The sequence below is a fragment of the Culex pipiens genome, chromosome 2 (assembly GCF_016801865.2).
Source record: "Culex pipiens pallens isolate TS chromosome 2, TS_CPP_V2, whole genome shotgun sequence".
NCBI lineage: Eukaryota > Metazoa > Arthropoda > Insecta > Diptera > Culicidae > Culex > Culex pipiens.
In genome coordinates, this window is record NC_068938.1 from 107,670,179 (window position 1) to 107,684,521 (window position 14,343).

The 14,343-nt window shown below is 35.9% G+C and overlaps 1 protein-coding gene across 5 annotated transcripts in view; it reads left to right on the forward strand.

Annotated features, from left to right (window-relative positions):
- The window catches only part of LOC120425148 (dual 3',5'-cyclic-AMP and -GMP phosphodiesterase 11-like), a 271,336-nt gene that overhangs the window by 31,348 nt on the left and 225,645 nt on the right, over positions 1-14,343 (forward strand). For 2 of the 5 annotated variants that reach the window (XM_052707523.1, XM_039589577.2), the window contains exon 1: positions 6,698-8,005. The exons of 2 other annotated variants lie outside the window; for them this stretch is intronic. The gene's annotated coding sequence lies outside the window, so the exon portion shown is untranslated. Of the gene's footprint in view, positions 1-6,697; positions 8,006-14,343 lie in introns of those variants that run through there. One more of the 5 variants, XM_039589578.2, reaches the window with a different exon arrangement.

The window sequence follows — 14,343 nt, forward strand, 5'->3', positions numbered from 1 at the left end:
CGAGGAAAATTTTAACGGTTACATATGCATTTAAAAATGGTTACATATGCATTATTAACAACTCTTCCAGTGAATATTTTGGCGTTAAAAATTGATTTAATACATTTTATCTAAATTTTTTAACACATTAAAATTAAACACAGGCACTGATTTTTTTTCTTCAAATATATATTTATTATAGGCCTACACAGAAAAAAATGTGAATTTACTCGACACGGAAAAAATGAATCACATGTAAACTCAGTTGATGTAAACTTGAGATTCGACGTAATTTTTTTTTTGTTGCCATGGAGACACTTCAGAAGCTGAAATTTCAACGATTATATTTTTTTGTATTTCATTAAAATTATTTATTTTTGAGAGCACCAGGAGCTTCGCAAAATATGAAATGGCTTCAATAGCTTAGAACAATTAAAATAAAACATTGTTTAAGTTTGTTTATAAAATTTTAAGAAAAACAAATATTCCAGTTATGAGTTTTATGTTGTGCTAGAAAAAATGAAAAATGTTAAATAAACCATCACAATTATCACACAGCTGAAAATGTAAATCCAGACGGTTTAAAATTTCTCTCAGTATAAAATACAGAAAACATAATACTTATGGTTAGATAAATCGATATTTCTTTTAAAAAAAATTTATGCTTTCAAAAATTTGATTCAAGTTAAGTATATTTTAAATTTAGCGACGTTTATCACGAAATTGGATTACAATTAAACAATTCAAGAAAATGTTTAAAAAACACTTTCTCTACTCCTTTAATACAAACTAGCTGGTAAAATAAAGAAAAAAATGACGAACGAGTTTCTTCAATAAATACATTGATAACTTAATATGAAAATCTTGGAAAACTTTTTTGCATACATTACATTAAAATTTTACAATTCATCTCAATAATTATACCACAAACCAAGTGATGGTATAAATGATTTGCTGATTTTTATACTCCTTGAATTTTTGCACCCAAGCCCCCCCCGAACAAAAATCCTGGCTACGGCCCTGTGGAAATTAGAACGGATAAAATATGCCGAGAAAATTGAAAAACTGTAAAAAAATAAATAAAATTTCCAATTTCTGATTTCAAAATATCAATAAATTCGTAAAAACTTCCAAAAATATTTATTTGATTGCTGGTTTTCCTGCTTCAAAATGTTTGTAAACATTTTTTTTGCTGGAAACAAAAACAAAAATCAAACAACCAACCTCGAAGGTTACCGCATCCAGGGCAGGTTTTCTGAATGAAAAAAGGAGAGAAAAAAAACTTCGATAAGGCTGATAATGGTTTTTTGGCGATTTGCCTTTCTCTTTGTGTAAGTCGCAATACAAGAGCGAGAGTATTATCAGCGACAGACAAACATTGCTGCGTCTGCTCACTTCTCTTCTCTTTTCGTCTCTCCTTTTTTGCTCTTCTTGCCATTCATTCCAAAGTTCTTATCGCGCCAAAGTTGGAACCATCACACACACACACACAAACACACTCACGCTTAAAAATCATTTGATTGCTTATCGCGAAACGGAACCAAAGTGCGCAAACGACCCACTCTCCGTCTCTCCCCCCTTTCATCAATGATTTGGTTGTTGAAAAGTGTGTGTTGACAATCATTTTTTGTGTTGCCCTCTTCTACACACTTTAATGGGATCTGGTTGTGTGAAGAGACGACAACGACAGCAGCTGTAATCCCGGGGAAGGCTGTGGTTGTGCCTGCGCGAACGGTTCTGTGACGCAGCTACTGTTGGAGGGTGGATAAGCGGATCAAAAAATAAGAAGAAAAAAACTTTGAAAATAAATTTTGCAAATTCTGAAAATTAAATTTACATAAGAAAAAAATTCATTTCATTTGTGGTTTGTTTTAAAATTACAAGCAAATATTTTATATTCCCAATATTTTGTAAGTTTTATCACAAATCAAATAAAAAATATGTTGTTGCATCAGAGCATCTTTATACTATTTTAAATTCTTGAAGTGAGCGATTAAATTGTAGATAAATTAATTTCCGATTTTGTTTAAATTGATCAAATAGGGCATTTTTTCTGATCCCGAATGTGAGATCCATTTTTGGTTACTCAAGTGTCAAACATCAAGAGACATGTAATTTATTGCAAAATTTGGTGTTCTTTTATTTAGCACAAAGTTTTTTAATGCAGATTATGTTTTTTTTAACATTCTGGGTTTACTTTTATATATACGGTTCTGTTCAGCAACGGAGAAGGACAACCATGGGTGGTCTCTCATGCTCATGCTCAGGCCTGCAAAATGTTTCCAACCCAGCGTACACATGAAGCAAACCAAAATGTCAGTTCACTGCTAGCATGTGACTGTAAGCCTACTGTGTCCGTTCAACAACTGCCGCCTGACTCGTGCCGGTCGGCTGCTGGAGAATGAGAGACGTGAAAAAATGAGTTACACTCACTCAATTCGTGTCGTATGACTGACTCGTAAAATCCTCTCTAAACACTATTTTGACTATTTTTAAACAATTGAATGGTTCTAGACTGTGCTAAACACTTAAAACAACCATAACTTATATTCAAAATTACATTTCCACGCATAAATACCAACTTTTTGTGTAAAAACTTGTTTTTTATGTGTGTGCGTGCAACGTCGAATGAGCGTTGGTCGACTACTGCCTTGCATTGCAGCTGCTCAGTGAGCTAGGGCACTCACGACTGAGTCGGGTTTGTTTATGTCACGGTTTTGCGGTTCAGTGAATGGATCTGAAAAAATCGTGTATGCGTCGCCGAATTTTGCGTCAGGACCCCTGACATTTTCAGCTCTGCTCGTGCTCATGCTCATTCTGGGTTTACTTTTAGAGTTTACCATTGTTGTTTAAAATTGTTAAGGCAAAAATAAAATTAAATTAATTCAATTTCATACTTCAAAAGTACATTCAATTTCTCATGGCATCGATTTTAAAACTTTTTTCATTATAATTTTTTTTCGGAATTTCTGTACGCTAACCAATTAGCCGTCCAATTATTCATAAAAGTCTCTTATACACCAAATTTCTGCCTCGTCACAGTTTCGAGCTAGAAATCCTAGCTAGACTTTAAAGGTCTTGATATGAACGAATATGTTTACACTCAACAATTTATTTGCCATCTCCAACTTTGGTACCTTTAAAAAATACCCGACTTCACTGACTCCTACTCGACAGCCCCAGATGAATTGATACAATATTCACTTAATTAAATTTAAAGTTTTAAAATACATTTATCAACATGAAGTTCATTTCAAAAAAGTTTTCTAAACTATAGGATACGGTATTTTGTAAAATAAAGCGAGAATTTTCAGTTACTGCATTGAACAGTCTGGAGATTCGTTTTTTACACTAGTTCACTGCCCCTGATCGCATAAATGTCCCATATGCATTTTCATCACTTTGGAGTTATTGATGCAGTTTGGTTAAAAATCGTGTGCACTTTCCGAAAAGCCTATAACATCCAGTACTTTGTTCTAGAAATCAGGAGGAATTCCAGTTTTTCCGTAAAACTTTACACGTAGCTTTATGTGTGGAACAAACTTCAAAGAGGTTTTTCTCAGCTTGCTGTTTTTGCATATTAGACGTTTATACTTTCTTTGTTTAGATTGATATTTTTCGGCGAATAATAACACAATTTTTAAACGTTTTTTCTTACGTTTCGGCCTACTTTTCTCCTTTCGGCCATCATCAGAATCTTAAAACCCTTCTTCCAGCTGCTACTCCTCCTGCTGGGTTGCCTGGACCGCTCCCAAACCCAAACAAGCTAAAAATGATTCTTTATGCAAGGGAATGCATTTTCAACAGAGCGTCCAATTTTCCCGGGGTTACAAAATTCCCGGGAAACGGGAAATTTTAAACAAGGGAAATTTTAAATTTATCAAAAATAATTGTGATCTTGCTTCTGTTTAATATTTTGCAGCAAAATTGTATAGAACTGCGACTTTAATGATCAAAATGAGTGTAAGGATCAATAAATGGCTACACTCAAAAATCAATAACTTTTCCAATTTTATATGCTGTCTTTCAAATCGTACCAAATCAAAAAAAAATCATTCGTGTTTAGGTCAAAAGTAAGCATTCAGTCGAGTTCTGAAATAGATTTGAGTTAAACAAAAGTTAACTAGAACTAACGTCCCGTTTCACCTTAACCAAATTGGGCACTTTTAAGCTTCTAACGAAACAATGACAAAAAATATCCAAACCATTAAACCATTTTAAAAAGAAATTCATTAGAGAGGCAAAAAAATAAACCTCAAATTTCAAATAAAAAAATAGAAGTCGACTAAACTGAAAAACCATTTTTCTGCATCGATGAAAGTATTTTTTTAGCAAGCTTTTTTCATTGAAATGTCAAAACCATGGCTTGTAATTTTTTTTTCTAACCTAAAATGAAAACAGGCTACCCGAGCATGGATAAATAACAAGGAAAATGCGTAATAATACCTTTCTCTGATATCAATACCAAATGTTAGTTTAATTTGTTTTGAGAATTATGTAAAAGTAAAATTTGATACATACCAATTTAAGGTATTGTTTTGATATTGCAAAATTGCAGAATTTGTGAATGGTCGGACACCACATTTCGGTATTCGTTTGATATTACAGTATTTTATCAAATTCCTCTGAAACTAAGCAAAAATTGTGACCAATTTTGACAAAATAATTAATTTTGCGCTATAATGATGTCTCAAAGCGAATACTTTCATTAAAAACGGGAAATTTCAAATTTGATTTTAAACATTTTTGACATTGAACACAACATTGAAAGAATTGACTTGAAATGACAAAATCCAGAATAACTGAACTAGTTATCGAAATGTTTTTATTTTGTGGTATCATTTTAACCTTGGAATATCATGTTTTGGTATTGTTGTGGTCTTCCACATACAAGATTTTGGTATGATTTCATGGTATACTGGGCAACCAATGGCACATCTTGGTCCCTGTTATTTCCCCAAGTAATACCAAAATTTGGTATTCCTGTGTTAGGGTAGGTATTTTTTTCATCAGCATGCTTTTTGTTGCATTTACTTTGTTTTCATGTGTTCTAAAATTGATCAAAATATGTGATCGCTTCGATCTCACTAGGTTTTTTTTGGTAAAATTTTCCCTAGTTTCTGTTAATTGCATTTGAAGAACCTTCTGTTACCAAGTGGTGATTGAAAAGGAAATAGTTGCAAGGAACACCAAATCTCTATGCACCAGTTATTCACACAAGTTGTAAAATTGTTATTTCGGTAAATAAAATGAATTGAATTGAAAAAAAAATATATGTGATCGATCTGACGTCTAACACCCAAAGCTATACAATTGTCTCATTGTAGATGCACTTGGCAGGAACAATGAGACAGCTGGAGAACAATGATACACTCTACGAAAATCAATTTATTTATACCAAATAATATTATATTTTTTGTTAGGGGAGTTTGGGGTAATATGGATAGTGAGGGTAATTTGGACACCCCTTTAAAAATAACATTTTTTTCGGATATAAAGTGAAAACGGCAATTTAAGTGATAAGGCTAGTACTAGTAATGTCCTAAGAGTATTAACAAACCAAAAAATGGTGGAATAGGTTAAGTAGTTTTGGTATAATATGTAAAAGTTTCCATAGGCCGGTTGGCACTGCCTTAAGTTCTAATTTTTTAGGGTTGGGAAATAAGGATTTGCACGGATTTTATGGCAACAAAGTGGGAAATTTTTGTTTAAGATGGTTGCTTGGATGATGCCTGAGATATGTACGTATAAATATTGTGCATTTTATCAATTTTTATCATCAAAAATTGCCGTTTTTCATCAAAATTTATCGAAATAAATGACATTTTTCAATAATACATGGTCTCTATTATGCTCTGGTGTCATCCACATTCCTTTAAAATATCCATCAGCCCGTGGCAGAGAAATTTCCTTAGGGTGTCCAAATTACCCCACACTCCCCTAAATGGAGTTAAAACTCTATAAATATGCCAAAAATCCCTTTCAATTCATCTTTTGAAAGATTTACATAGATTTTGAAAAGATTAACGAAGTAAAATCAAAGTGTCTCATTGTTACCCATGGGCTGAAAGGAGTGGGGAACAATGCGACAGCCCTGGATTCTGGGTATATTCTTAATTTTGGTCAAACCTAATGAAAGGACATTGTAGCCCAACTCATTCCCTATGGAACGTCGAAAAAATCTGAAGAAATGTTAGTTTTGGTGTGAATGGCAGCCTACGAGCGAAAGTGTAATTTTTGTCCATAATTTACATTTACACCCCGGAATCAAACATATTTGAATAACTTTTCAAGGGAGCGTCCATAACCAAAGCCACTATTATGGCAGAAGTGTATCCAGTAGATGCACCTTTCCCCAAAATATGAGCCTGATTGGTTGAAACTACTACTTGTGAGAGCTATTTTATCATTGTTCCCCGTGTCTCATTGATGACTACTCTACCCTATTTACCCCTGCTCGGGTAGGTTACTGAATGATTATTGCGGATATTGACTGTAAATTTGACAAATATATAATTATTAATACAAATGTTTCTCAAAAAGGCGATATATTGATACTTTATGATTCCGATTAATCCTTCAAAAATGCTACGTCAGACTTGATATTTTTAAATGTTTATCCCATTTTCCAATACTCGCTCCCCCGACGGTCCCCATCGTGGCGACACACTCTCGCGAGATGTGTCAGTCGCTCGCGAACCTTTCGACCGAATCGGCATATGGTCAGTTCCTAGTATACTTGGCGCGAATCGATTAGCACCGCCGACGATTTATCAGAACCCGCGAGATTATTGATTTCGCTTCCCCGATACACGCACTTTGTCGCTGTTGGTGAGCGTGTGTCCGCCCATCTGACCAAGACCAAGACTAACCACACTGGTACTGATCGCACATACTGCACAACTGCACTTGATGCACACACTAGGTTAGTCTCAGTTCCTTCGCCGTCGAGGTCCGGATCGGTTCCGTGTCTGCAGTCGTCGTCGTCGATCGCGTGCTTTTTTTTCGGGAAACATTGTGCAACATTTTTGCATCGATCGTGCCGAAATCATCCGCGATTCACAATCGCTAGAGCTATCACTCGTTGGTGAGGAGGCGATAAATTGCGATGATCGTTTCTTGGGTGAGGATCGTTCGCGCGGAACAGAAGCGGTGGTGAAGACGAGATCGCGATCGCGCTGGGTTCTTCGGGTTTTGTCTTCTTTTGTCTCGATCGTCGTCGTCGCCGAGAATTGTCACAACTCGTTCGGGATTCTTCGCTGTTGCTGCTGCTTCGGGTGTCAATCGCTGCAGTTCTGCGCTTGGATTGTTGAAGAATTTTGGAGTTTTGGCGATCGGGAGGTACGCGATCGTGGTTCAAGAGGAATTTCCTCAGGTTTTTTTGCTGGCCTTCAGGCAAAGTGATAGGAAAAAGCCGTGACAGAAATCGGTCCGTAAATCGGTGAAATTGCGTTGCATGTGTGCAGCGGCACGACCACTTGAATAAAATCAGAGAATCCCTTTGAGTGTGTCGCGTGTTTGAGTGTTTTAGTGGATCAACCTTTTTTTCGCGGAAGGAAAAGTACCTTTGGTGCGAAACAAAAGATTGCCGTGAAAAAATTCGATTGTGCGATCAAAAAATCGTGCGTGCTTCGTTCGTGATGGTCGAATAAAGTGGAGGAAATAAATAAAAAAAAAATAATAAAAAAAATCCCCCGTCGTTCCTGTTGCCATCTTCGGCCACGGCACTAAAATTTGTCACATTGTCGTTTCGAAGTGGTGTAGTGTGTAAAAAAAGCCGAAGGTTTCGGCGTGTGTGGGACGGGTTGACGACGCGCACGAGTTCGCGCCCCGTCATTGTAGTGGTGGCTCTGCGTGCGCGCGCGACACAAACACAAGCGATCCGCGCGACGCACGTGCGCTGCTCGCGATCCCGCTGAAAGTGTGTGTGATCGGATTTTTTTTGTTTGTTTTGTTTCGCCTCGCTGTGTTATTGTTTTGGACAATGTGTGTGACGACGGTGCGACGAAGCTGAATGGAAGTGTAGGTAATAAAATTGGGTAGTTTATTTCGCGAATAAATTGATGGCACACTCACAAACGAATCGGCGGATCTCTAAATTATTCTGCTTTTTTTTATGTATGGCGCTTGTCACCAAGTTTTTCTTCAAATATTGAATCAAACAAAAAAAAGATAATAAAAGTTGTTCAACATTCAGACACGCACAGATGGGCGCTTGCGCAGTTGTGTTAGTAGACAGTACTTGTAGACATGGTTCAAAAATAAAAACAAACATGAATGGCTAAAGATTGACACTTAGCAGTACACCAACACCGCGGTACTGTGAATCAAAACAAACCGTTCGCGGTGCAGTTACCGGTGTGAGAAGTGGTTTAATAACATTATTACATTTTAATCAGTAACAACATTTCAAAAGGGTTGTAACAACATTCAAATTTTCATATATCAATCATATATTTTGTCAAACCTAAGGGATCAATAAACCTCGTGGACACTTTTGGAAAAATCGCAACTCGCCTCCCCTCGTGGTCAATCGCCCACTACCACCCCTCCTAAATTGTTAACATAATTTTCGTCCTCCATAATTCGCCATCCACCCAACCAAACGTCATGTTACGACACAAAACAGATGTAAACAAAGGTTTCGCCTTTTTGCTTTGGATACATATTCAAAGTATTGCAGGAAAAAATTGTTTAAAATCCTGTTTTTAGCCAGCCAGCAACTAGAGGTTCAATCTTGTTTTTTAGACATTTCTTTTGAAATTTTCTGAACTTTCAGAATAAAATATTTTTAACTTGGGCAACCAAGGGCACATTAGGTGGATTAACCTAGGTAACAGTGCAATTTAGCATCATATCTTAAGGTTTCAAGGTTTCAATCAAAATTTGAAGAAAATACTGCAGTGAATTTTTTCTCGATTTTTTAATGGCCAAATGTGTGATGTCCTTCTGAAAAGTAGTTTTTGTTTAATTCACTAAGGCCGTTGCAAATATTTTTTAAAGTTCATGTCGCCCCCCCCCCCTTCAAAATTGGTTTGAAAATCAGGGGACAATGTTTTTTGCATGCAATTTTTGGGTTGTATGTAAGAACGATGAACTCAAAATGCACGTGATTCTGGGGACCTCAAAGTTCTTGCTTCTCCTCGAGTTGAGCCTGCGCAATCATTTTTGTCATTTTTTTTTTGTTGGTCAGTGTTATCATATTTAGCATATTTGGACTTATTTAAAAATATTTAGAACTTTTATTAAATTACAATGTTCAACACCGCATTAACTTTTATTTCTCAATAAAAATTTGGAAACTTATGATTGCAAAACAATCTTATGGGAATTTGGACAAGCTTTCCGGTAGAAATATTTACGGAACTTAAAAATCAAGTGGTCCCACCCGTGTGGATCAATCGGACCGCGCGCTGGACTCACAATTCAGAGGTTGCCGGTTCGAATCTCGCGGCGGGCGCTCTAAAATTCTTTGTGTAAATATGGGTATTCGGCACCGTCGCTCCGTGCCATACTTTCATACACTTAGGAGCCCAGGGCGGCGAAGTCCTTGTAGATAAAAAGGAAGACACTAGTGGTTGGTACTAGCAATGGAGGCCGACAGCTATAAAGTTAACTTCTTTTTTTTTTAAATCAAGTCTGTCAATTAGAAATTGTTTTTTAACCATTTTTTTAACATTTTTATTTTTAAAACCGCTGTAACTTCACAAGGATTGGACTTAGGACAGTGGTCAATATGGGGACTTCTCGTATTCGGTTTTGAAAATTTTGACGTTTAGAGCACTTTCAAAAAATAAATAGTTTCAGCAAATGATTTTTGTATTTTTTGGTGAGTTGCTCTATCCTGCATTTTTTGTGAGTCTTTTTTAACATCTTGAGCTATTTTCACAAAATTTGAACGAAAAAAAAACGTGGGCTTAAAAAAAAAATTGTTGGCCAAAAATCTCATAAAAGTGCCGTGTTTTTTTCTTTCAGTGTATTTTTTTCGGAAAGCCCGTCAAATTTCCTACAAGTTTGTCTTTGACCGCTTTTTGATACGATGCAAAGGTTTCGAGATACAAAAATATATAAATTACGAATTACAAAAATACGCCCTTCTCAAATGTCATTATTGAGTGAAATTGGCTCCGTATACACAAAAATAACTTAAATAAGCGCAGGATAACATGTCTACAAAGTTTCATTAAAATCGGAAAGGTTCCGGTACAATCGTTTCCCTGTTTGGCATGGAATTGCTCAATATACAGTCAACTGTAAAACTTTCAAGCTAGTCACAATGTTCTACCAAGATTCTAGCAGAGTTCTTGCAGAGCATGATATTCTTAAAGCATTTTAGCAGAAATGTTCCTCCGTTCTAGCAGGATTCTGGTAGAATCCCTGATAGAATATTTCATGACTTTAATCAGAGGTCCGCTAGAAAATTTTAGGCAAATTACAGAAAATAGAATTAGAAAAAAGACTGATTTCTGGGAGATATGCTCTATAGAAAAAGTACAGTTATGGAGATTTTTTTTGGAAATGGTCCAATAAATCAAACTTGCAGTTTTTGCTTTTTAGGTGTTTCTGAAACCGCCTCGAGTCAGGGGTATTACAAAAAACACCCAATATGCAAAAACTGAAATTTTGGATTATTGGACCTTTAAAAAAACGGCAAATCAAAAATACAAAAAAAAACTTTTTTCATGGTCCTTAAAAAATATACGATTATCTATAATAATTTGACATTCTGATGATATGTCAACTATTACTCCGCGCAAACTTATACTGCCATCATAGAGCACGATAAAGATTCATTCAGCACCTCTCAAAGTCTCCCCAACACTCTGGTTGTATTTGTGCTGTGACAGTTGCATGCATGAGTGAGGTCTCCACCGGGCCTCCCGTTCCACCACCCCATACTTTCCCATTCACAAACCAACACAGAAACGGCAAACAAACTAACGATCACCAACACCAACCAGCGTGCAGTGTTGGGGGACTGGGCAAAGTCGAAACGAGGTACTAGATTGGTCTCTCCACCTTTTTTTGTTGGGTGTATTTTTATGCGCGAACGCGCACATGCACTCATGGCTAACTTGTCGCGCAATCTGTCAGATTTTGGTAGACGATCCATCAGCGAAGTCGCGCTGTCACGCAGACACCGCCAATGAATCACTTTGTTTTTATTATTTTCTCCTTGTAGTTGTGTGTGTTGTGGTCGTGAATGCGTTTATGTTTCGGTTTTGTTGCGTTGCGTTCATGCAAATGGAAAATAAATAATTTTAATTGTTTTGGTTTGTCTTTGTGGTGCTGTCCGCACTGGCTGCGAGGCTGAAATCCCATTTCACATCGCAGCATAAGTACAATGAAACCTCTTTTTACGCGGTGGCGTTACGCTTTTTATTTCGTCGATTTCTCTTAAACCATACAATATTTGTGTATGGTTAAAAAAGCGTTTTGTGGATCTGAACAAAACCTACAAACTGCTTCAAAAAGATTGCAAAAAATTTGCGTCGTTCCAGAGAAATCGACGAAATAAAAGGCGTAACGCCACCGCGTAAAAACAGGTTTCACTGTATGTGCGTTTTTTATGCAGCCTCAGCTGTTTCTACTCGTTCTGTGTCGTCGACCAGCATGGGCTGTATTTTGATGATGCCAAGTTGATTTTACAATTTATAAAATATTCTGTTAAAATCAGTACCAAACAAAACATAGAAAGGAAAACTTCAAAACTGAAATTGAAATCGATTCAACTGAAAACAAGTTGAAATGCATTTGTTTTTTTTTGCTGAAGCTATGAAGCTATGAATACAGCACTAGTATGTTGTACAAAGTTTTAGAGCATTTAATTTCCAATAAGTATTTCACTTTTGAGGATACTTCGATGGAAATAGCGAACCGTGCAGACCAACCCGTAAGAAAATTGGAGTTTCCGAAATTTTTTTCGATTTCCTCACCTTCAAGTATCAATCAGGGTGAATGATTTTGCTCATATTTGGCCTAGAGTCCTTAAAAAGCCGGGTCTCGTGGCGCAGGGGTAGCGGCTTCGGCTGCCGATCCCGATGATGCTATGAGACGCGGGTTCGATTCCCGCCTTATCCACTGAGCTTCTATCGGATGGTGAAGTAAAACGTCGGTCCCGGTTTCTCCTGTCTCGTCAGAGGCGCTGGAGCAGAAATCCCACGTTAGAGGAAGGCCATGCCCCGGGGTGCCAATAGTTTCGTTTTTTCCTTAAAAAGCTCTAGAGCGAGGAATTGAAAAAAGTCCCATATTCTGGGCACCCTATTGCACAGTGATTCAGATCGCAAAAATAAGTGGAAAATGGATTTTCCACAAAATTGTGATGTTTTGCAGCTTTAGTGTCTTCAGAAGAGTTGTTGCAAATTTAAAATGGCAACTTTTGTTTTGGCTGAAAATTAGGGTGGTTCATGATAAGGATGATTTTCAAAATCTAACTTTTCAGAAATATTTTTGGGGTCCTGAAACCACCGTTTTGATATCATTGAATATGTTTTTCTAGAGCGTCTAATATTCCCGGATTTTGAATTTCCTTGGAAAAGGGGAAACATATTTGTTATGTCCCAGGAATGCGGGAAATATTTTAAATATTTATAAAATCTATATTTTCACTATATTTGTTATGTTTTCAAGCTTTAAATCATAGAATTAGCTCAGCAATTTTAATTAGTAAAAATCTAGACTCAATCTAAACAAGGATAGAAATTTTTATTATTTTTTTCTAGGTTTTGATTTTGAAATGCACTACAATTCTTAAAAACATTTTTTATATATTTTTTTAGGCTTGTACAAAAATTTTTAAATGTTCTTGTCACCCCCCCCCCCTTCAAAATTGGCCCGAAAAATCAGGGGGCAAAAAAATATTTTTACAATAAACTTCAAAATTTGAATGAAAATTCAAGTGCAACCAGCTGAAATCAAATTAAAATACATTCTTCTGCGTTTAAAATCATTTCTAGCATGTTTGGGTTTATTAAAAAATCTTAAGATTTTTTGAAAATTTTCGATTTGATATTTTTTTTTAAGTACAAACAACACACCAAACCAAGCCTACTCCGGTGGAATCGCTGGCGGCGGTTGGACTCGCAATCCAAAGGTCGTCAGTTCAAACACTGGGGTGGAAGGTTCCTTGGAGTAAAAAGAGGTTTGGGTGCTCTCCCCATTCAAGCCTTCGGACTCCTAGGTTCGAGCAGAAACTTGCAATAGAGACCACAAAAGACCCGGGGGTCGTTAATGTGGATGGTTTGATTTTTTTTGTTTTTTGATCTTTTTTTCGATACAATTTTTGTTTTTGTCAGATCTTAGATTTTTTGAAAACTAATGATTGCAAAACAACTGAACTAGTGTAAAATGCATTTTAAAACACATTTTCATTTAAATGTGAAGACTGTGGCATGTTATTTAATTTTTTTTATTTTTTATTTTTTTGCCCCCCCCCCTCCTTGACCTCGGCCAGGGCCGAGGGACAAAAACTTTTTTAAATATTTGCATCGGCCTTATATGACGTGACAACAAAAGCTTAATTTTTTAAAATATTTTAATAAAAAAAACGCCTGAAGAATTAATAGGTACCCGTATTTTTTTTTAATTCTATGAAAATATATTTCGGTTAATATTTTAACAAAATATTAATTAAATGAAGTTTAAGTCTATGCACCTAAAAAAATGTCTGACGCAAGCTCAAACGTCTGTGAAACACAGAAAAATCTGTGCATCGGCCATCCTTGATAGGTGCTAGTGTTTGATAATAGATGCTGGTGTTCGATGAAAAATAATTCATAATATGATTTTTTTAACTGAATATTCTTAAAAAATACCCAAAATATAAAGAAATCCCGGGATTTGAATATTCCCGTTTTTTTTTTAATAATTTGCAGCCTTAAATGGTGATGAGATAGAAATTTGTTGTCAAAGGGACTTTTATGTAAAATTAGATGCCCGATTTGATGGCGTACTCAGAATTCGAAAAAACGTATTTTTCTTTGAAAAAAAAAACACTAAAAAAGTTTTAAAAATTTTCCCATTTTCCGTTAATCGACTGTAAAAAATGTTGAAACATGTCATTTTATGGGAAATTTAATGTACTTTTCGAATCTACATTGACCCAGAAGGGTCATTTTTTCATTTAGTACAAAATTTTTCATTTTAAAATTTCGTGTTTTTTCTAACTTTGCAGGGTTATTTTTTAGAGTGTAACAATGTTCTACAAAGTTGTAGAGCAGACAATTACAAAAATTTTAATATATAGACATAAGGGGTTTGCTTATAAACATCACGAGTTATTGCGATTTTACGAAAAAAAAAAGTTTAATCTTAATTTTTGTGTGCAAGTTCTGGGTTCGATTCCCATCTGCTGCAACCTTCCAT